The following is a 21117-nucleotide window of genomic DNA, read 5'->3' on the forward strand; positions in this document are numbered from 1 at the left end:
AGAACACTAAGCATATCTTTTGAAAACAGGCATTATTAGCTCTAGGAAAAAACAAGTGTGTAAGGAAATATAATCATAGTACATTTACTTAGTTATTACATTGTAAACATGGACTTTTCACAAAACTGTGACAATAAGTACACGAAGAGAATGGAGAAGAGAAGTGTGGAGGCAGAAAGTACAGAAGGGCTAGCAGCTCACTGCCATAAGGGAACTCAAGATGATCTGATAAATGACTGAAATTGATAAATCAACAGTAGTATAAACATACTATTTAAAACCTAAATAAAGTATTGGAAGTTTTTGCCCTCCAAAACTTCTCAGCAACATAATACTTTACCATTTCTTAGATAATGCATGACCCAAGAAGAATTTGTCGGGATTTATTTGGCAATGTCCAGAGTATACAGTAGTCCCCACCTTATCCCTGCTTCTAGTTACCCGCCATCAACTGGGGTGCAGAAGCAGATGAGCCTCCTTCTGATGGGTCATAGAAGGTCCACAGGAGCCTGACGCTATTGTCACATGCCTGCACCATTCCCCTCACCATGTCTCATCACGTAGGCATCTTATCATGTCACATCATCACAAGAAGAAGGGGGAGTACGGTATAATAAGATAGAGACCACATTCACATTTTTATTACAGTATACTGCTACAATTGTTCTATTTCATTGTTAGCTATTGTTACTATTCTCTTACTGCGCCTAACGCATCAATTAAACTTTTATCATAGTACGTATGTGCAGGAAAAAACAGCGTATTTAGGGTTTGGTACTAACCATGGTTTCGGTGATCCACTGGGAGTTTTGGATCATATCCCCTGTGGTTAGGGGGAGGGCACTACAGGTGTTCTGAAAATCTTGCCAGTCTGCAAATTCACACTGAGAAATTTTGTAATTCCCACAGAGAAAAAAGACAGAAGGATCTAGGATATATTGATTAAAGCCCTTACGAATATTTTTCTGCTCCCAAAAACAAAACATGGCAACACACCAGAAATAATACCAATAACACTGACTTTGATTTGCTGCTGCTAACACCAAGGAACTGTTAACAACTTTATTGAGATATAATTCACTTACTATATGATTCATCCATGCAAAATGTATTAATTCAGTGTACTTTGGTAAATTCACAGAGTTGTACAATCACCACCACATATAATCTTAGAACATTTTCATTCCACCTAAAAGAAACCCCAAACCTATTAGCTATCATCCGCAGTAAGCCCCACCCACATACTCCCATAGCCCTAAGCCCTCACTAATCAGTCTTTATGATATGCCCATTCCAGACATTTCATGTAAATGCAATCATACAATATGGTCTTTTATGACTAGCTTTTTTGATTTAACATGTGTTCCAAGGTTTATCCACGTTTTAGCATATATCAGTACTTCCTTTTTATAGCTGAATGATAGTCTATTGTACAGATATACCATTATTTTACCTATTCATTAATTGAGGGATATTTGAGTTGTCTCCACCCTACGGTTATTATGAATGCTGCTATGGATGTTCGTGACAAGTTTTTGTGCAGACATGTGCTTTCATTTCTCTTGGGTAAATACCTATGAGTGGAATTGCTAGGTCACATAGTAACTCTAATGTTTGACATCTTGAGGAACTGCCAGCCTGTTTTCCAAAGTAGGTGGACCACCTGACATTCCCACCAGCAGTGTTGGACAGGTCTGATTTTTCTACATCCTCGTCAGCACTTGTTATGATCTGCTTTTTGATTACAGCCATCCTGCTGGGTATAAAGGATTACTTCAGTGTGGTTCTGAGCTGCATCTCCCTGATGGCTAATGAGGTTCAGCATCCTCTTGTGCTTCCTGATCATTCGTATATCTTCCATGGAGAAATGTCTATATTCAGATGCCTTGGCCATTCTTTAATTAGGCTGCCTTTTTATTATTGAGCTGTAAGAGTTCTTTATAGAGTCTAGATACTGGTCCCTTATCAACTCCCATTCTGTGGGTTGTCTTTTCACCTTCTTGATGGTATCATTTCCAGTAGAAGAGTTTTGAATTTTGCAGTCCGAGTTTTCCTTTTGTCATTTGTGCTTCTGGGGCTATATCTAAGAAATCATAATCCACCGTCATGAATATTTACTTCTATGTTTTCTTCTAAGGGTTTTATAACTTTAGCTCTTATATTTAGATTTATGATCCATTTTAAGTTAACTTTTGTGTATGCTGTGAAGTAGGGGTCCAACTTCATGCTCTCGCATGTGGATATCCAAATGCACCATTTGCTGAAAGACTATTCTTTTTCCCACTGAACTGCTTTGGCACTCTTGCCAAAAACACCAAGTAATTTTTAAAGCATTTGAGTTTATGGCCACATATTCCTTGGCTTTCTGAATTTGTGACCCACAGTTATTGATTCCTAACCTTTCAGGCTTCCATGGTTCATAGCCACAGATGCTTGAGATGGAAAAAAGCTTGGGGCAAACCTCTATTAAACTTACTTAGTCTAGCTGAGTCAGAATTTTTTGAACTCCCTCCCCAATACATAGACCACATGGGAAACAAGTGCAGTCAACTTCTCTTACATGTGTTTCAGTCCCGTTCTCACTGAGATACCAAAAGCAGAATCACAAGGCTTGGGTTTACTCTTCCTTCAGCTTCCTCTCTAGCTCCCACAAGAAATCCTCATGAAAATATATCTGTTTCTGCTCTGCTTCCTGCTTTACCACATTTTTTTGTTCTCAGCTCTCCAGTCTTTCAAATTAACCCCCAAAGGAGTCACTTTCAATTTTTATCTACTATATATAAAGTATGTAAAAAAAATAAATCTACATATACTATAATTTCAAATAGCTGGGAAGGAGTTACTGTAAATGCCTATAGTATAAAATTGCCATAAAGTAACCCACTCCCCATAGGTAACTTTTTTCTCTGTTTTCTTTCCACATTGCCTATTCACTCCTCAACCAACTCTGCAAGAGCTAAAATTTTTGCCTTCATTGCTCTACTGAAACAACTCATGCCAAGGTCTCAAGATCTACATGTATAATGGACATGCGTCATGACTCATCCTACTAGACTTCTTGAAGCAGCAGCACTGGACATTCTCACCTTCCTAAAACGCTCTTTCTTGGCATCTTTGAGGCATCTCCCTGGTTTTATTCCACATTCAGCCATCTCCTCTGCCCAAACATTACCTGCTAACATTCCCCAAGACTCAGTTCTAAGCTGTTTTTTCTTCTCACTCCACATGCTTTCTCCAAGAGTTTCATTCTGTTCTCAAGACTTCAATGACCTAAGAGTTATCCCTGAAATTCCTTTTCCTTTACATTCAATATCTAATTCGTCTCCAACTCCTGTGTATGTGATCCACTCATTCATGAATCTGTCCATTTTAATTTACCTCCACTGCCTATATCGTACTATAGGTTATTATCATTTTTGTTCATTCCATAAATATGTATTAAATATGCTGGGAAACAATGAAAAATAAAACAGACACAGTCTCACCTGAGTTAGTATAATTTCCCTATATTTACTCTTGCCCCTCCTCCATTTTGCTCTCCTAATTATAATTTTTTTTGAGAGCGAGCGCGCATGCGCACACACAAGTTGGGGGGGGGGCAGAGGGAGAGAGTGAGAATCTTAAGTCGGCTCTACACCTGCTGCAGAGCTCGATCTCACAATCCTGAGATCATAACCTGAGAAATCAAGAGTCAGGTGCTTAGCTGACTGAGCCTCCCAGGTGCTCCGGTCAGAGTAATATTTTTAAAATGCAGGTATACCAGAGGATAACATTCTTATTGCAGCCTCAAGGCTCAACAGTCTGGTCCCTTATCTACCCTCTCCAGACTAACCCTCCATCTCTGTGCTCCAGTCTCAACTGCCTTCTTTCTGTACCTGAAATGATCCCAGGCCCACTCCCACCACAGAGCCCTTCCTGCATGGGCTGTGCCGGGAGCATGCTTCCCTAACCATTTACCTGCATGCGCCCCACTTCCTTCGTTACTCATTCGGTAGTCTCGGTTTAATCATCTCTTCTTTAGGGAAACATTTCTTAACTGCACCCTACACACATACACACACATACTCTGCTTTTGTTGTACTTAATTTACCTGTTGTTAACGGATTACTTGATTAATGCCTATCCTCTCCTCTAATCCAGAGTACCACAACCTACCTAAGCAACTGATGTCATTACCATTATCAGCAAATCTCCTCCCCAAACAATACTCTCTTTCTCACATGTCTTAGTAGGGCCCAGAGAAGCCGGTGGTTTGTTTTAAGTGGGTGAGAACTACCCTTTTTTCCCTCCTTCATTTAATATATTGTTCTTGACTTACTCATTGATTCATTAATAATAGTCAACCTGCATGAATTAGGAAAATAAAACCAAGATCCTTGAAGATATGAATGAATATGTCCATGAAAGTTTATTTCTTACAGAGCTACAGAACTAGCTTTCTTTGTGCAACGCACCTCAGCATTACAAATATAAATTGACACATTTCCTTGCATCAACTCAAGAATTACCCTTTTTGGGAAACCTGGGTGGTTCAGTCAGTTAAGCATCTGCTTTCAGCTCACGTCATGGTTCCAGAGTTCTGGGATTGAGCCCTGCATTGGGCTCCCTGATCAGTGGGGAGCCTGCTTCTCCCTCTGTCCCTTCCCTTAGAGAGTGCGCATTCTCTCTCTCTAATAAATAAAATCTTAAAAAAAAAAAAAAAGAATTACCCTTTTTAAAAACCATCCCAAGAGTACTTGAATTAAAAAAAAAACAAAAACAGGATGCCTGGGTGGCTCAGTTGGTTGAGTGTCCGACTTTTTTTTTTTTTCATTTTTAAAGTCAAATTCAATTAATTATCATATAATGTATTATTGGTTTTAGAGGTAGAGGTCAGTGATTCATCAGTCTTATAGAATACCCGGTGCTCATTACATCATGTGCCCTCCTTAATGTCTATCACCCAGTTACCCCATCCCCCCACCTCCTTCCCCTCCAGCAACCCTCAGTTTGTTTCCTGAGATTAAGAGTCTCTTACGGTTTGTCTCCCTCTCTGGTTTCATCTTGTTTTATTTTTTCCTCTCTTCCCCTATGATCCTCTGTTTTGTTTCTTGAATTCCACTTATCAGTAAGATCATATAATTGTCTTTCTCTGACTCCCTTATTTTGCTTAGCGTAATACCCTCCAGTTCCATGTCATTGCAAATGGAAAGATTTCATTTTTGATGGCTTAGTATCCCATTGTGTATATATATATATATATATATATACACACCACATTTTCTTTACGAGCGTCCAACTCTTTATTTTGGCTCTAGACATGATGTTGGGATCATGGGATTGAGTCCTGCATCCCGCTCTGCACTCAGTGGGGAGTCTGCTTGAGATTTTCTCACTCTCTCTCCCCTTCCCTCCCCCCCACTCACCCCCCCAAATAAATAACTTTTTTAAAAAAGAATTTCCTTTTTTAAAAAAAAAAAAAGATGATTTTATTTATTTATTCACGAGAGACGGACAGAGAGGGAGAGAGCACAAGCACGGGGAGCAGCAGAGGCAGAGAGAAGCAGGCTCCCCGAGGAGCAGGGAGCCCGATGCGGGACTTGATCCCAGGACTCTGGGATCATGACCTAAGGCGAAGGCAGACGCTTAAAAAACTGAGGCACCCAGGTGCCCTAAATAAATAAATTTTTGAAACAAAACCAAAAATGAATCCAAATGAATTAAAAGATCTTAAATCACTTCTCATTCTTTTAATGTTAAAATGATGTAGATCTAGCCTCCCTCTTGGATCTCATTTCTCAAAGGAAAAAGTTGGTTCTTCTCAAGAAAAGAAGAGAGGGAACAGATCTTTTGTCCATCCATATCCTCTTTCTACAGTTTCTACAGTCTCTTTGAGATGGTCCTTTTATTGCAAAAAAGGTGTCTTGGTATCTTTATTCTTTTTAAGATTTTTTATTTATTCATTTGACAGAGAGAGAGACAGCCAGTGAGAGACGGAACACAAGCAGGAGGAGTGGGAGAGGAAGAAGCAGGCTCATAGCGGAGGAGCCTGATGCGGGGCTCGAAACCAGAACGCTGGGATCACGCCCTGAGCCGAAGGCAGACGCTTAACGACTGAGCCACCCAGGCGCCCCTTGATATCTTTATTATAAAAATCTGAATTAATTTCAATATTGTGTTTTTTACTTAAACATCTTTTATTTATGAAATACGTTTTTCAAATTCCAAATCTCAGGTTTCCCTCTCCCATCTTCTAAAATCTAATGATTCTACATATGAGCTTTCATTATGTGAATGTGTGTGCTGCATAATTCAGTTTAATTGTAAATATCTGTCCATGAGTCAGTTTAACACCATGGCTTTGGAGTCTGACAGACCTGGGTTCTGAATCCCAGCTATGCCCTTTATTAGCCGTATAATCTGGGAGAAGTTATTCGACCTCTTCAGAGATTCAGTTTCCTCAACCACAAGGAAGTAATAATTTTATCTCATAATAGTTGATTTGGTATTTTAGAAGATGATAAAAGTAATGCATTTAAGCAAAATTTAAGTATTCAATAAATAGAGACACCGTCAACATCAGATAACAATAATAATCCCCAAACCCCATTGGGGGCAAAAAAAAAAATTTTTTTTTTTAAGATTTTATTTATTTATTTGACAGAGAGAGAGAGAGACAGCCAGCGAGAGAGGGAACACAAGCAGGGGGAGTGGGAGAGGAAGAAGCAGGCTCCCAGTGGAAGAGCCTGATGCGGGGCTTGATCCCAGAACTCCGGGATCACGCCCTGAGCCGAAGGCAGGCGCTTAATGACTGAACCACCCAGGCGCCCCGGGGCAAAAAAATTCAACACTTTCCATAGCTAAATCACCACCAGACAGATGCTAACAATGAACAAGTACAATAATTCAGTTTTCCTTTCTACTGATTTTTGACAGATTAGATACAAAATGAAGGAAAAGCAGAATGAAGAAAATGTAAAAGCACAGAAAATTCACAGAAATGTTAAGTCAATACTTGAGAAGTATGCTATTGATCATAGGACTTTTCCAAACTGGACCATGATAAATTAGAGCAAAGGAGACCCTCTCCTTTACCCTTAATTCCATTTGAACGTAACTGCTGTCCCCTTTCCATGACCTCCAACTCTGGCCACTATCCTCTGATCGCAGGATCCCCTCCATTCAGGGGGAGAGTAGCATAGCCCCAGCCCCACCTAGGGGGAGGTAGCCCCAGCCCGCCTCCGGCCAGTCTCACTCTATTAACGTGCTGTCTATCCTTTGAAGGCTCAGATCAAATGCCATCTCCTCCCCCCTGCAGGCTTCTCAAATCCTAACTGTTCTTAACTTCTCTCTCTTTTGAATTCTTTCATATCCCCTCACCAAGCATGCTGGTTGTTTATATTTCTGTCACCTCCTCTGCCTGGCTGTAAGCTTCCCGAAGGCAGGGTATAGTATGACTCAAATGCTCACCTCCCACAGAACTCTGCACGCTGCCTTGCACACAGCATACCATTTCTAAAATGACAAGAGTTATGTAGCAAGCATTCTTCTAAATCTTGTGATCAGGGATGAAGAGCACCTAGCTTCTGCAATGGCAAGGACAATAGTTACAGGAAGAGCAGCACAGAGAAGAATGGAGAGAAATCAGGATGTGTGAATAAAATCCAAGAAGCATCTTAATACTGACGTTACAAATAACCCACCTTTGGTTACTAAAATAAGAAAACGTATAGCTAGAGGCTACCACTGGAAGTCGGCCTGACTCTGCCTCGCTGCCCTGGTCTTTAAGGATTTGACTGGTTTTTCCACTTTCTGATTCAGTGCTGCATCATGCCTCCACTCCAGAGCGAGAGCCAAGTAAGGCCTATGATTTGGAAGGGATGATAAATTCATTCACTGAATAAAGTAACACTGTTTTCTCAGCACAAGTTCTAAAATATTTCAAAGGCCATAATATTTCACTAGGCTTGGCCATCTGGGTTAAAATTTATTAGTCAAAACAGAAAACTTTCTCATCAGATCCCATATATTCCATTAGGCATGATATATAATGTCTCCCCACGTCTAATTATTAACTGGGAGTGTAAGTAAATCACTATCAGTATTAGGCCCTGATGTGTGCAGACAGGGGAAGAATTAAGCAATTCGAATGCTAAAGAACTTCTTTTTTTGACAATTGCTTTTCCTTACAAATAAAAACAATTTTACAAGAAGCAAGTGACTCCATTTAGCCATTCTTTCTAATCCATACCAAAGTAACAACGGACAGAGAGTTCTATTATTCAGAATTTCCAACAGTCCCCATTTCCAGTATTATGCCCCTCGATCACCAGATGAATGTCCTGGTATGTATCTTTCTTTCCCTTCTATTTTTAATAAAGGTGGGAAGAAGGGTTATATATCCTCTGGAACCCCAGCTCAGTCACTGACTATTTCTGGGCATTCCTGGGCAATGTTTCTTTTAATAGCATCAAACAACATATCTTTTGTATTGGAAGAATAAGGAGGAAGTCATTCAGAACTAGAGAAAATTTTACTAAAAGGTTTCACAAAGAAGAAACTGGAAGGGTAGTACCAACTTGTGCTCTGTAATGATGTCCTTCAGGGATGAAAGCCCAGCTGAAACAAACCCTCTCCCTGTGTTTCCAACATTCTCCTTCTAGCATTCAGACTCCAATAATTCTTCGGCCCCACCAGGATCAATAACCCATTGATCCCCACACCTCTGCAGCATCTTGCCTCTTCTCCTCCCGTGCTCACTCCCCTCCTTCCTCAGATGGAAAGGACTCCACAGTCCATCAGGAGAGTCACTCCTGGTACACACTCTCAACTCCCTTGCATGATATAATATCCTTTTGTCAAACAGATTTGTGATCCCTTGGGGACTGATGGGCCTTGGAATTCAGAATTTTTAGGATTTTAGGAGAATAAGACAGTGTATAAAACACAAATGCCCCAGCAGAGTCTGGGACAGCACACTAAAGTCAAACACATGAATATTTCTGCAGCAAAATATATGAATCATCTCCACTAGGTGGGATAAATAAAGCCTTATAGGTTTATAATAGCTTCGTGACCTTTCAGATCAGATGTTGCCACCACAAAAATTTGCCAAACCTACCAAAACAAAACAAAAAACTATGAGTTTTCAGAACTTTCTAAACTCCAGAAATGCAATAAAGGGATTATGTATCTGTACTCCCTTGGCAAAACCCCCAACCATATTAAATCTCAGTACCTGCATCCATGCAGCTGAATTGGCTGGAGAAAAAGACAAGACTGTGTGAACTGGTCTCCCCCATCGTAAAGCCGTTAGCACTGACCTCATGTGGATCTTCGGTGCTACCGGACAATTCCCCAGCAGCTTCGTCTCCACTCACTGTCCCACTGTCAGGGGACTCTGCCATACCTCTTCTTTTCTCAAACCTCCAGCCCCTGTCACATCTTCTCACTCCTGGCTTCTTAATTCATAAAGTACAATAAAACAAGACAAAAGCAGCCAGAAGAGAATTTCCACAAAATTCCACCGTATCTACTTGCAAGTGTACCCATATACTCTGCCTTCCCTCTAATATGAATGGATGAATGGTCCATCAGACCAACCCCTCTCGACCTGAATACTCCCCAGCAATTCTCGCCTCTCTTCTGAAACATCCATTTCCCTCACTGAATCATTTCCATCAGCATACAAAGTACATCTCCTATCTTAAAACAAAACAAAACAAAACAAAACACTCTCCCAAACCTCCACTTCCCCTTCCAGCTGCTCTAGTTCTCTATTCTCGTTACAGCAAACCCCCTGGACAGCTGTCTATATGCAGCGTCTCCGGCCTTTCATTCTTTCTTGAACCCACTCCATCATTCTACCAAAAGAGTTCTTGTCAAGGTCACCATGACTCCCACTTGCCACCACCAATGGTCAATTCTCAGTCTGTATCTCACTTGATCTGCAGCAACTGACATAAGTCACTCTCTTCTTTTAAAAAAAAAGTTTTGGGGTACCTGGGTGGCTCACTCAGTGAAGTGTCTGACTCCTGATCTCAGGGTTGGGAGTTAAAAAAAAGTTTTATTCAGATATAATTCACAAACCGTACAATTAACTAATTTAAGCTGTACGATTCAATGGTTTGTACATTCACAGAGTCGTGCAATCGTCACCATCATCGATTTTAGAATATTTTCATCACTCCTAAAAGAAGCCCATTACCCAAGACTTGTCACTTCCTATTTCCCTCCTATGAACCCCCCAACCCTAGGCAACCATTATTCCACTTTCTCTCTATACAGATGTGTCTTTTCTGGATATCTCATATATATAGAATCATACAATATGCAGTCTTTTGTGACTGGCATCTTTCACTTAGCATAATATTTTCAAGGCTTATTCATGTTGTAGCAATTATCAGTACTTCTTTCCTTTTTATAGCTGAATAATACTCTATTGCATGGATACACCGCATTTGTTTATCCATTTATCGGTTAAGGGACATCTGGACTGTTTTCTTTGTGGCTATTATGAATAAAGCTGCGAACATGCATATATGAATCTTAGTGTGGGCATACACTTTCACTTCTCTTGGATATATATTTAACAGTGAAACTGCCAGGTTATATGGTAACTCTAAGCTTAATGTTTTGAGGAACTGACAAACTGTTTTCCACAGAGGCTGCACCAATTTATAGTCCCACCAGCAATGTGTAAGGGTTCCAAATTTTCCATATCCTTGCTAATACTTGCTATATCATCTTTTTGATTATAGCCATCTTAGTAGTGTAAGGTGGCATTCATTGTGCTTTTGACTTGCATTTCCCTAAAAACTAATGATGTTGAGCACCTTTTTACTGGTCATTCAAATATTTACTTTGGAGGGGTGCCTGGGTGGCTCAGTCAGTTAAGCATCTGCCTTTGGCTCATGTCATGATCTCAGGGTCCTGGGATCGAGCCTCGCATTGGGCTCCCTGTTCAGCAGGGAGTCTGCTTCTCCCTCTCTCTCTGTGGGTCTTTTCACTTTCCTGAAGGTACCTTTTGCAGCACCAAAGTTTTTTTTTTCATTGAAGTCCAATTCACCCATTTTTTTCTTTTGTCACTTGTGCCTTTAAAGTCCTATCTAAGAACGCATTTCCTAATCAAAGCTCATGAAGATTTAACCCTATGCCTTCTTCTAAACGTTTTATACTTTTAGCTTTTACATTTAGGTACTTGATCCATTTTGAATTATTTTTTGTGTAGGTGTGAGGGAGGGCACCAAGTTCATTCTTTTGCATGTGGATATCCATTTGTCCCAGCACTATTTGTTGAAAGGACAGTTCATTCCCCATTGCATAGTCTTGGCACCCTTGTTGAATGCCAATTTACCATAAATGTAAAGGTTTATTTCCTGGATTCTCGATTATAATCCATTGATCTATATACCTAACTTTATGCTGGTACTAAAACATCTTGATTATTATAGATTTGTAGTAAGGTTTGAAATTAGGAAGTATGAGTCTTCCAATTCTGTTCTTCTTTTTCAAGATGGTTTTGGCTATTCTGGGTCCCTTGTATTTCCATACGAATTTTAGGATCAGTTTATCAATTTCTACAAAGAGGCAGCTGGGATTTTGATAGGGATTGTATTGAATCTGAAGATTAGTCTAGGGAGTACTGCCACCTCAAGAACATTAACTCCTCTACTCCATGAACATGGGATGACTTTCCATTTATTCAGGTCTTATAAAATTTCTTTCAACAATGTTTATAGTTTTCAGTGTACAAATCTTTCACCTCCTTGGTTAAATTTATTCCCAGGTATTTTATTCTTTTGGATACTATTATAAATGGAATAGTTTTCCTTTTCAGATTACTCACAGCTGGTGCACAGAAACACAATTGATTTTTTTGTGTATATCTTGTATCCTGCAATTTTGCTGAATTTGTTTATTAGCTGATAGTTTTTTGGTGGCTTCTTTGGGATTTTCTATATATGAAATATATATAGATCATGCCATCTGCACATAAGAGATAGTTTTACTTCTTCCCCTCCAATTTGGACGCCTTTATTTCTTTTTCATGCCTGACTGTTCTGTCTAGGACCTCTAGTACAATGTTGAGTGTTAGTGGCAAGAACAGACATATTTGTTGTGTTCCTAAACTTAGACGAAAGCATTCAGTCTTCCACCATTGAGTAGGTGAAAGTGGGTTTTCACAGATGCTCTTTATCAAGTAAAAAAGTTCCTTCTATCCCAGTTTGCGGTATGTGGTGGCGGTGTTGTTATTTTTGTTTTTGTTAGCTGTATGTTTTTATCATGGAAGGGCTAAATGTTCTTTTTCTGCATCTATTGAGGTGATCATATGGTTTTTTGTCCTTATTCTATTGATATGGTGTATTACATTAATTGATTTTTTTTTTTTTATGTTAAACCAACCTTGTGTTCCTGGGCTAAATCCCACTTGGTTATGCTACATAATCTTTTTTATGTGTTGCTGGATTGAGTCTGCTAGTACTCTGTAGACTCTTACATCTATATTCGTAAGAGGTATTGGTCTGTAATTTTCTTTCCTTGTGCTGCTTTTGTCTGGTTTGGGTATCAGGATGACACTGTATTTCCTCCTTCTTGAAATACTTTTATATGGAACCTGGGAAATCACTCTTCCTTCACTCTCTTAGCTTAACAGTTGCTCCTTCTCAATCACCTTTGCTGGTTACCCTTCATCTGCCCAACCTCTAAATGTTTCAATGTCCCAGGACTCAGGGTTTGAATCAATTCTTTTTTTTTTCCTCTCGTTTCATTCTCTAGGTAATCTTGTTCAGTCTCATAGTATTAAATACAATCTATATGCTGATGGCTATCAAATTTATACCTTCAAGCCCAGACCTTCCCATGAACTCCAAAATTATAGATATAATTACCTCGTCAACAACTCCATATGAATGTTTTAAAGGTAAACTTAATATAACTGATGATCAAAATAATTAAAGCCAAAATGGGTCCACAGAGGGAAAAAGAAGAGCTTAATAAAACCAAAACTAAGTTCCAGATTTCTCCTCCAAATTAGCTTCTCTCATTGTTTTCCCCATCTCAGTAAATGGCAATTTCATCCTTCCAAATGCTCAGGCCAAAAACCTTAAAGTCATCCTGGACTCCTCTCTTTCCACACCCCATATGAAATCCAACAGCAAATCCTATCAGTTCATTTTGAACATAAATTCAGAATCCAACCACTTAGCACTCCTACAAAACCACCCAATCCCAGCTACTACCATCTCTTGCCTAATTATCACACTAGACTCTTAACTGGTTTCCTGCTTGCCACCTTACCGCCTACAGTTTTTTCTCAACACGAGCCAGAAAGAGAGATTCTTTTAAAATATTAGTCCAATCATGCAACTCCTCTGATCAAAACCCTTTAGTGGTTTCCCATCTCAGTCACAATAAAAGCCAAAGTGCTATAGTAGCTTACACAGTCCTACAGTACCTGGCCCTCCATTAACCTCTCTTTCCTCCTCTCCCAGCACTCTTTCTTGCCTACTCCACACCCCAGTGACACTGGCCTCCTTGAATTTCCTAGAACATGTTAGCCTCCACTGTGCCTCAGAGCCTCTGCACTTGCCTTTTGTGCCCAACTTCCTCCAGATACCTGCATGGCTGTTATTTATTTCCCTTGGGTCTCTGCTCAAATACAGCCTTATCCCCTGAAACTCCTACGTAAGAACAGTAACCATCCCATCCCTACCCTAGTATTCCCTTCACTCATACCCGGTTTTAGAATTTTCTACCGTACAGTCACAGTACATTTCCCTTTCATCCTAGCTCTAAGCTAGAATGGAGGCTCACAACGACAGAACTTTGCTTTGTTGCAGCCCCTAACAGAGCTCCAAGAGAACTTTCTATGACGAGGGAAAGTTCTGTCTTTGCACTGTCCAGTAGTATAGCCAATAGCACATGTGGCCATGTAGCACTTGAAATGTGGCCATTATGAATGAGGAACTGAATTTTTAACTTAAATCTGTTTTAATAAATTTAAATTTAAATAGTTACATGTGGCTAGCACCTACTGCATTCAACAGCACAGCACAGCCTAAAATAGCAGTTACTCAAAAAGACATAGCATGTATACAAATATTTATTGAACAAATGATGCAAGGAAGAAAGAAATCTGAAGGCTTTTTTTCTCCTTAACTTTATATTACAGAAAACTTCAGAAATATACAAAAGTTGGGGCGCCTGGGTGGCACAGCAGTTGAGCGTCTGCCTTCGGCTCAGGGCGTGATCCCGGGGTCCTGGGATCGAGCCCCTCTCCCCCTCCCCCTGCTTGTGTTCCCTCTCTCGCTGGCTGTCTCTATCTCTGTCAAATAAATAAATAAAATCTTTAAAAAAAAAAAAAGAAATATACAAAAGTAGGCCACAGCTAAATGAACCCTCCAATACCAATACCCTCCAAACCTGAAATAAGTTTCAGTGGATGCCGGCATCTCAATCCAGCTTGTAACAATTACTACATCCTTGGAAAAGAGGGATTTTATACTATCCAGAGTTTATATCCAACAGCATCTCTTAGCGTATTTTATTTTATTTTTTGAAGCTTTATTTGAGAGAGAGGGCGCACGCATGCATGTGCGCCTGCACACACAAGTTAGGGAAGGGACAGAAAGAGGGGGAGACAAGCAGACTCCCTGCTGAGTGCAGAGCCCCATGAAGGGCTCCATCCCAGGACACCGAGATCATGACCTAAGCCAAAACCAAGAGTGAGATGCTCAACTGACTGAGCCACCCAAGCACCCCTCTTGGGGTCTTTTAGAAGTTATAGAAAATGACTTTAGGAAGCAGATCAGGTATATGTTGGGGGAAAACTGGTACGCAAATCAGTGCTTGAGGCAGACAACAGAGAACTACATGTATGTTTTTGTATCAAGGACCTGATTACTCTCTTTCACTATTTACTTTCTCCACACGAACTTTAATGAAGGAGAAGCTACGGGACTATACAAATTAAGAGAGAATCTCACTCCTGTTGGATGACACAAATTCCTTGGGCAGAGATTCTGTCTTCTTAGTCTTTATAAACCTAGCATCTGGTATAATAAATGTTAATTGAATGAAGTTCATAATTGCATAAAAGTGATACATATGAATCGTCAGAGTGCAAACAGACACACTCACTGGACCTCCAATTTCCTAAACAGATATGTTCTGAAAAGGAAATTTTCAAATGGATTTTCAAACATGTTAGATCAAAGGGCAGCTTAATATACTGGAAAGAAAATCAAACCGGGAGCAAGAATTCTTGGATTTCAATGTCCTAACTCACTAAGTAGGGTGATCCTATACTAGTCATGTACTTGCTTTAGGCTCCAGTTTGTGTAAAAAAACAGTTTGGCCTTGATGTTCTTCAAAGATGCTATCTAACTTTAAAGCAATTATGTTCTATTCTAGATCCACAATACACAAAAATTTTTAAAGATGCTTATTAACTTCCCTTTTCTATGCCAAATCATTTTCCCTACAATTTACTTTAAAGGAGCTATACATCGAGTATGATTTAATAAGAAGACATCATATTTACTTTAGGGAACAGATAGTGTTCCCCATTTCCTGAGAAGTACCCAATTCTTCACTTGGGGCCACTAAAATACTGCTGGAGTCCTATGTTTGATTTATACTCAGCTGGCTGACATTGCGCTTATTAGTATAGAAAAGGCAATTTTGGCCACATATTTGCCTAGTAAACTCCCAAGGTACCACTTGTGTTTGAAAAAGTTTCTTCAACAGTTCTAAGCCAATTCTTATCTCTTTCCTAGCTGGCTCCATAAAATGTACTGTTCCAGGCTTTGTTCCGAGGTGTTACCTTTGTTAAACGAGGTAGTAATACTGAAGTCATGCTCTGATGTTTTTTAAAGCAAGGAAACTAAACGAAATGAGGACCAGCCACGTGTACTTTCCCTCGACACCACTGTTGGATGAAATTTCTGGACCTTGCATTTAAAATGTGGCTTTGGGTCTCCTATCGCACACAGCCTCCACAATAGCAAGCCCACGCTAGCAATCAAACGCCAATACTGATGCTGAATTTGGGTCTAAACATTGACAGATAACGATGGCAGCACAGAAGCTAGAATATATCTCAAATAAAATGCTTACACGTGGTACACAAAATAATCTTGTAATTATTAAAATTGAAGTTTAATTGGACATTGGTATTTGGTTTGAGTTGTTTTTGTTTTGTTTTTTTAAGTTTTATTTATTTATTTGAAGGGGGGCAGAGAGAGAGAGACACAGAATGCATGGGGGGAGGGGCAGAGGGAAGGGGAGAATCCCAAGCGGACTCCCTGCCCCAGCGCAAAACCCGACACTTGACCCTGAGATCATGACTTGAGCCAAAATCAAGAATCGAACACTCGGGGCGCGCCTGGGTGGCACAGCAGTTAAGCGTCTGCCTTCGGCTCAGGGCGTGATCCCGGCGTTATGGGTTCGAGCCCCACATCAGGCTCCTCCGCTGGGAGCCTGCTTCTTCCTCTCCCGCTCCCCCTGCTTGTGTTCCCTCTCTCGCTGGCTGTCTCTATCTGTCGAATGAATAAATAAATAAAAAAAAATCTTTAAAAAAAAAAAAAAAAAAAAAAAGAATCGAACACTCAATCAACTAAGACACCCAGGTGCCCCAGGTGGTTTTGTTGTTTTTTTAAATCTATACTATGCCTCAAGAAACCTGATCCTCTGCTTTATTTCTGCCATAATTTCAATTTTCAAGTATATGTATTTCATATATATATATCCTCTCTAAAACCATCATACAGGTCTATGTGTAATAAGTTTTATAAAATTTTTAAGAAACACAACCCACATCTCAAATAACAGTAACATTTAAAAGTAAAACTAAAAATTAAATACTGCTCTGAACCAGAAGGTATCTGTTTTTTTTACAACTAATTAAAAGGAGCAGGTTCAAATCAAACTTTAAAATATATCATTAACCATCAACTGAACCGCTGGAAAGATCTATGCCAACAGTTTAGAATACAGTATTGCCATTAACCACAGGAATGGCTTGAGACATCCTGCTCACACTAAGATCTAAACGTATGCAATTAAAGCCACCACATCAACTGTCCATATTAATCACTCACCAATTTAATTAAGGTAAACCATCTTGTCAGAAAGCTTGCTTCTTCCCTATTTCTTAACATTATCGACTTTTAATAGTTCGCCAAATTAGTAATTACTTGTTTATGGCATTATCAAATGTCTAAGTCCAGCATGTGGCAAGGTCAGTTATAGACATGCCCTGATAGCATGTGAAAGGAGAAATTTAACCCATCAAAGTGGTCATCGAAAGAGCAAAACCTATTATCCCTTTCTCTAGACACTCCTGGTTAAATTCAAAGTGAGGACAAACCAGATCAAAACTCAACAGAGCTAGAAGCAACATACAAAACCCTAATGAACCCTTAGAAATCCAGGTATCGGTTTGTCAATATCTAAGCTCAATTAGTCCTTTCAGAACAAAACACCTCATGAAGTGACAAGAAACTAGTTTGAGGTCTGGGATATGAAAAGAATAAAAGCAGTCACTTTATATTGCTCACTGCTAAGTGCAGTCATATCTCAACCTGGAGATCTTGTGGGGATTAAATAAAGATGTATGTCAAGTACCGATCTACTAAGCCAAGGAGCTGGCACATAACTAGTGTTCAGTAAATGTTAGTTCTTCCTCAAATCTTTAAGAATGCAGGCTTATCAAGCAAAGATCAACTGATGGTTTAAAAAAAGCAAGTCAAAACAAAAGAAAAACCTTACATGGTGATACAGACAACACATCTCATAGAACTCAGTAAACAGGATAGTGAAAATAAAAAACAGATACTGAAAACATTTCTCAAAGGCTCATCCTTTGTGGTCATTTACAACCTTCCTGTTTTGTGGAATTGTCTTTAGGGATGAGCTTTGACAAGAAATAGGCCAAATGCAAACTAATTCCACTTGAGAGGGAAACTCAGAAATGCCTGCAGCAGGTGAACAGTTTCTCTCATAAAATCTTCCCACTGGGTATACTTCAAGCTTTCAGCAATTCCAGTTTCCAAACAAACCAGCAGCACAACTATAAAGCTAATTTTTTCATTAGAATTGTTAAGTAGCAGGAGTTCAATTTATCATTCGCCTTCTAAGAGAAAAGAATGACTTCCTAACACAAATAATATTTCTTTGGTTCTAAGAAAATGAAGCTTATTTACAAACTGAAAGGTGTAATACTGTAGTGAAGTTTTTTTATGGCTCAAGAATGAAATATTTAAGAAATAAAGGAACGGAAAGAACAGGACTTGGCCTAAAAAGTCCTGAGATCAAGTACTCATGTTGCCATTTACTACATGGCTTCCAGGAAGTATGATATGATTACTTATGATATCTGATACCCCTCAGTGCCCCTCTCTCTATGTATATGTATATACATACGCATGTACATACCTATACATATGTACCTTTATTAAATAACACAGATATATCTTCAAAGTTGTAGTAATTTAAGGCCCATTATGAAACCAAGGGGGGGGGGGGAATGTGTGTGTATGTTGGGTATTCTGACCCTGAACATTATCCTCAGTAGGGAGGGCATTTACACAGCCTGAATTAACCAAGTAAGCCTTTAAACCCTTACAATGAAACATTAAAATTCAATGTGGCTATAATCTCTTCCTTACAAAACATGGACCCAAAGAGTCTGGCTTCAAGTATGGTTTAAAAAAAAGAAGAAAAGGCGAGTGTATTATATTCACCACCCAGCTCTTCCATATGACCACATAAAAAAAACACAAATGAAAACTCACAGGCCCATTGTAATACATTGTACCACTTCTGAATGCAACACTTAGCTCAGGCTTACTACCCTGACAAATAAAGGAAAGCACTTTATGAAGCCAATTTAATTGGGAGGTGACAGAAAACATACAGCCATTTTCTTTAGCCTTATCATTGAATTGGCTTCAGCTCCAATCTCGGGCAAATCCCACTCAACAGAAGAAATTAACCAGGTCAGCAGAACAGGTGCTGCGCTGTGTCTGTCAAGGGCCTGGCATCACCACAATTACTTGCACACAATGAAGCAGTAATCTTTACAGATCATCTCTCCCAAGAAGTATATTGAGGAGGGAGAGGAAAACTGAAGGGAGGCAGGGGGGTGGGGGGAGTGGGAGGAAGAAGAGGAATAGGAGGCGAAGAGAAAAGGCAAGAAAAGAAAATGAATGTGCAGCTGCCTCGCGGCTCCGCAGATGTCGGGATGTGATGTACGAGGCTAGGATAAGCTGTCGGAGCCCACTGCCAAAGAATGGCAAGTGATTAAAGCCCGCACAGTTCTAAGCACCATATTTAGAATCGGCGGGGTTTCGAGACTTGCACCCATTCCTTGCTGTGCTGCCAGATGTTGGCAACTGGTCCAGTTCCTACTGACTGTGCACGGACGGCAGCAGTTGGTACAGCGGCAAAGCAATCTGGAATGCTTCCGGAGATGCTATACATTAACAAGTGTCACCCATCATTCACCTTTACAGAAGGCTGAAACAACTCCAATTTGCTGCCACTTCCCTCTTGGGAAACAGCCAAGATAAAGTTGCGCCTGGCAGCCCCATTTGTTTCACTCAGGTGTTTCAGCTGCCTTGCTGACCTCTATTAGTTTAAGTTTTAATTTAGATTAACCCCAGCACCCCAATTAACCAGCAAGGGGAAAAGCTAAGATGTGACTAGTCATAACTCTGAAATCAGAATTTATCGAAGGTAAAATTATTAATTGGGATGAAGGGCCAATCAAGTAATGCTATTTTTTTTTTAAACAGACCTGCAGGCAAAAAAAAGATTTAAAAAAAATTTTTAAAAATCGTTCAGACTAAGGACTGCCGGTGGGAGCAACTTCTCCTCAGTAATTTCGGTTTATTTTATTAAGCCTATTTAATTTATGATGCACTTTCCATCGAACAATACACACTTCAATTAATGAAGACTGGAGCATTTCTGATTGTCTCCCATGATCTCACACAACTATACAGCATTAATATCCCATATCAGGTACTTCCTTAGACACCCTAGAACAAAAGAGAGCTCCCTACTCTTCTGACAAATGGATATAATAAGAGAAGAAAAGGAAAAAAGAATCAGGACCTCTGACTAGGAACACCTGAGGACACACCAATCCTCTTTCCCATACCCTCTCATCATTACTTTTAAGGCTCACTTAGGGCAATAATTTCACCAAACATTGCAGAGTGAATAGAAAGATTATTATTTCTCTTCTTAGGGCAAAGACTCAGAGCTATCCCCTATACAGAATCACCTGTTCTACTGGCCTTGTAGTGTAATTTTCCCCACATTCCTTCCTTCATATTCCAAATACATAACACAGTCATCATGGCTAAACCTTCAACAAGCAGTTGTAAATTTTTTTTTTTCTTTTTAAAGATTTTATTTTATTTTTTTGACAGAGACAGAGACAGCCAGCGAGAGAGGGAACACAAGCAGGGGGAGTGGGAGAGGAAGAAGCAGGCTCACAGCAGAGGAGCCTGACGTGGGGCTAGATCCCACAACGCCGGGATCACGCCCTGAGCCGAAGGCAGACGCTTAACGACTGCGCCACCCAGGCGCCCCAGCAGTTGTAAATTTAACACAAAAGTTAACACACTAAAAATTCAGCAGAGAAGAAAAGAATATCTCGGTAAGTAATGGCTCAACAAAAGCTGGTGTATCACTGCTGAACAGCATCCTTGATTCTCCAGAGCTAGACAGGGTACATCCTAGAGCACATTTCATTAAGTATGACTTATCAGGAGACCCAGGATTACAGGAAATTATTTTAGTTCTTTAAAACAGCCCAAATGTTTAGTCTACCTTTACAGTCACTAGCATCATTAAAAAGAGCAGCATACCAGCAGATAATAATGTCAGGGAAAGAACTGGGGGACATTTGGGAAGAAATATCAAGAACTGGGCCTTATTTCAACTCCTACCAATTCTGTCTTCAAAACACTACACTATTATTATAATCAATAGTAGCAGACAATCTCAATACATACTTACTGATTTGAACAGACACGTGCACTTGCACACACGCAAGCACACACACACACACACACACACACACCCCAAAGACAAGATACTTAATAGCCAATAGAACCAGAAGTG

The 21117-nt window shown here is 39.8% G+C and overlaps 1 protein-coding gene across 1 annotated transcript in view; it reads right to left on the bottom strand.

Annotated features, from left to right (window-relative positions):
• The window catches only part of AATF (apoptosis antagonizing transcription factor), a 98397-nt gene that overhangs the window by 37798 nt on the left and 39482 nt on the right, over positions 1–21117 (bottom strand). The gene's annotated exons all lie outside the window — the stretch shown is intronic.

This window comes from Ailuropoda melanoleuca, chromosome 13 (genome assembly GCF_002007445.2).
Source record: "Ailuropoda melanoleuca isolate Jingjing chromosome 13, ASM200744v2, whole genome shotgun sequence".
Taxonomy (NCBI): domain Eukaryota; kingdom Metazoa; phylum Chordata; class Mammalia; order Carnivora; family Ursidae; genus Ailuropoda; species Ailuropoda melanoleuca.